Here is a 4,264-nt window from a genome sequence, read left to right on the forward strand (position 1 = left end):
TATCGTGTTCAGAGTAAATGACTTAATTTTCTTTCTCAGAAATTTAAAGTTGTTTAATAAAGAAGCACTTTTAATTGACATAGATAATTGAAGTCATTGATAGAAAAAAAAAATTAAATTTATCTAGTCAAAATTCGTAGATAATAACAAAATTCATGGGTAATCCAATTTTACCTACAAATTACTAACGACTTAAGATTTGTATGTAATAGTGACATTGGTAATTTTTTATGGATGTTTTGTTCGTGAAAAAGTCGATCTGTGAGTAATATATATGAATCACTATAGTAAATAATTTCTCACCCTTAAATTTCGTAGGTAATACATACAGTTTACTTTCCGTCAATGATTTTTCACCACTAAAAGTTCATGGGTAAACTTTTTTACAATCTATCATCTGTGGATAACTTCTCATATGACTAAATTCTCGTGGATAATTAATATGCATTTGTTAAAAAAATCTATATATTAATTAGAAATGTCTAATAACACATATTAAATGAGTTTGTCAATGTATTAATTAGAGGAGCATACCAATATTATCACATCTCTTTGTTTATATACTAATTTATATTTTTAATGAGTAAACTCTACATATTTTTGCATATGTTTTATATTTTTAGAGAGTCGATTCTATTTTTGCATATATTTTATTCTTTGTATTTTTACAAAGTTTACTATTTATATTTCTATAAATATATTGATTTTCTAAACCTATAAATTAATTTGAAGGTTGATTCTATTCAAAATTTAATTATAAACTTAAAAATATTCATTATTTATTTTCTTAATTTTTAAATCTCTTTTGACAATCACACAAACAAACATCAACTTCCGGGTAAGCACAAGTTTAACACTAATTTCTTAAAAATATTATTTTCGTAAATACAAAAATTATTTAATTTTTTTGTCTGTAACCTTTGAAATTTAACTTAAAAAATATAATTATTGTTTTTCATCAACTTTAAGCTCTCTTCTTTAATACTATAAAAATATGTTATTACATCATTTATATAGTTAAAATATAAAATACTAATACACCATTAATATAATTTTTAGACGCAAAAGTATAAGTAAACCTGACAAATTTAACATGTATTTTATTAATCACAATTAATTAACCCTAAGAAAATCACATGTCAATGTGATTTCAAAGCTTATGCTATAAATATAAACCAACCTGATGTGATAAGTTTTCCTTTACCTAACAAGTGCTGAACAGAAAAATAATCATAAGTTAAAAGTTACAAATTTAGAAAAACTATTCAAAAGATTTTCCGTAAAATTAGTTAAGTTTAACTAATAAAAAAATATTTTATTATTTCTATTTTTCTTTAGGGTTAAGTATGTTTTTAGTCCTTGAACTTTGACCCAAAATTGGAATTCGTCTCTAGTCGAAACTTTAATAAATTTTGGTCCCTAAACTTTAAAAATGAATGAATATAGTCCTTTTAACCCAATTGTGTTAACATTTTTTTTAGGTTTCAAACACATTTCTCAGTAAATATTGAGTCGAGAATGTGTCAAACGACATAAACAACTCCAATACTAACATGAAACACATTCCACAGGTTGAAAAAGTCAACTTAATTGATTGGGTTAAAAATGACTATATTCATTCATTTTTAGAGTTTAAGGACCAAAATTTATCAAAATTTAAACATACTTAACCCTCTATTTATTATATGTTTGTTCATAGATACCTTAACTGTATATGAATTCAAATTCGAACTTTAAATATAATATCATAATAATTTTATTTTCTTAAATATAACCGTCTTTAACTCGTGACAAGAAAGAAAAAGAAAAAACGCGTGGTCTTAAACGCACAAAAATAAGCTGCTTACGGTCTCTAAAACAAAACAAAGAAATACTAGTTAATGTGCCTTTTGCTCTAACTTTTCTTTAAGGAACCGTTTTGCCCAAAAGTTCTTAGACGTTATTAATAAAATAACTTTGACTGATAAATTACATGGTTTGCTTTTGCTTAATATTTAAGGTTCATCGTTTGAAAAATTCAACCTCGATTTGGGCAATTTTTTTTCTCTTTTTAAATAATTATCAAACAAAGAATAGTAAGTATATTGAATTTATATTGGTCTTTTCAAATTTATATTAGATTTGGTTGTTCAATGCATTATTCCATACGATTGTGATTTTGGTTATAACTGTTATTATATTGTTCTTAGTAGGCTAAATGGAATGTAGTTAATTAGTGATTCTTGATATAAGCTTTATGGAAATCACATTTGAGACGTGATCAAATGATAAGTTGAGCAATGGAGTGTGAAAGAGCTAGAATTAGAAATATTGACAACCATCTTAAAAATTAGGAGTTTAAATAATTGATCGCATTTTTTTTATTAATTACTATTTGATATTGAAATTACGGAATAATTTAATGACCAAGATATAACAAGTGATATCTAATGTCATAATTAATTGAGAAGCTATTGAGTCACCTAATTATTAGTATGATCATTTATATATTTGATAAACAATAAATATGTACGAAATTTTTTTAATTAAGTTAATTTTGGTAATTATATGTTAATGTATTCTATATTAGATAATTACTGCAAATATATGAATTAATGATCAAATAAACTATGGTTATAAAAGAAAACGTAATGACTGTGACATTTTTGAAAATACAATCAAAGTATAGGTTATGGTTCAGATAAAACCATAATATATATTAATATTTGGTACGGTTCTTTAGAAAAATTATAGTCTAAAGTGTGACCGTCTCACAATATATGTTACAATTTTATCTAAACCATAGCCTATACCTCTTTGAATAGGGTTAACTTTTTCAATTTTTTACTTATGCACAAAAGCTTTTGTTATCTCCCATCGCTACAAAACTTATTGTTTTCCTCCTTCACCGTGAAGATAAGTTTTTCTTCTTTTTTTTTTTGGTTTTTATTTGGAAGAACCCATAAATAGTTGCGTTTAAATTCGTAATTGTCTTCCCAATTGTTTTTCTCTTCTTTTTGTTTTTAGCCTATTGTTTCAACATTATAGTCCGGTCATTAAAATAGTGATGCATTTAGAACTTCTCAATGACCTACTTTACCACTGTGACCATCTTTATTTATAATTATGATAGTTTTCATAATGTAAGTAAAAGGTTAATAATTGTATATGAAAAACTTTTACTCTCAATCTTTTATATGTACTTATAAATTAAAAATATTTAAACAATATTATTTTCCTTTTTGGTAGAAACAACAGCTATTATTGAGTTTATATATAGAAAGAGAGGAATGTAAAAAAATAAGGTTTCCACACGATGTTGACTTAGTTTTGTGTTTGTCCTGTAGGTTAATTTTGTCGGTTGGCGATAGTGGACTTGTATGAAGGTCTCTGTCGTGTAGACAAAGTCTGGGAACAGAACATAGCATAACAGTGTCCTTTTGGAAAACTAGAAGCCTTTAGTTTAGTTGCATGTTCTTTTGACCCTCACAAAGTGAAAGCTTGATACTTTAAAAAACCTATTTTTCTCATTTTGACAGTGTGTAACGAATCCCCCACTACTTTTACATACGATTTTTTTTTTATTATTTGCAGCAAGAATATAGTCAACAGCTTTTGAAGCTTAAAAATAATTAAAATAAATTTTAATTCTATCTCAATAAGTTTTACACATGGGTGACAAAAGATTATTTTTTTAATATCCAATCAATTTAAAATTTATTTTATAAATTTGGATCTTAATTTGATTTACAATTTATAATTTTTTTATTAGATATCCATTCTTTTATTTAGATTTTCAAATATGAAAAATTCAAATTTTCAATCTAAAATTTCGGTCTAAGTTTTTAGTTGAGTCGAGTTGAAACTCGAGATTGATTGGCCTAGGTCAAAGGTTGAGAGGGGTCAGCCTGAGTCAAATGTCGAGATGGACCAATTTAGGTTAAAGATCAAGACGGTCGATCTAGACAAAGGTCAAGATGGGTCGACCAAGACTAAAGGTCGAGATGGATCGGGTCGGGTTGAAGGTCAACATAGGCTGAATGTCAAGATGGATCGGCTCAGGTCGAATGTCAAGACAGTCTAGCTTACGCCAAAGATAGGTTTCCCTAGGCAAAAGATCAAGATGAGTCAACCTGTGTCGAAGATCAAGTAGAGCCGGCCTGACCCGAAGATCAAGAATGGTTCGGTAGAGCCTGTTTTGGCCGAATTTTGGTCAGGTTAGTCTCGAAAAAATTTCAACCAAGTCGTCCCCAACCGAAATTTGGATAAATTCGGCCGAGTCAGC

The sequence above is a fragment of the Vigna unguiculata genome, chromosome 9, assembly GCF_037176805.1.
Source record: "Vigna unguiculata cultivar grain cowpea cultivar isolate G323 ecotype 2 chromosome 9, ASM3717680v1, whole genome shotgun sequence".
In the NCBI taxonomy this organism is placed as follows: Eukaryota; Viridiplantae; Streptophyta; class Magnoliopsida; order Fabales; family Fabaceae; genus Vigna; species Vigna unguiculata.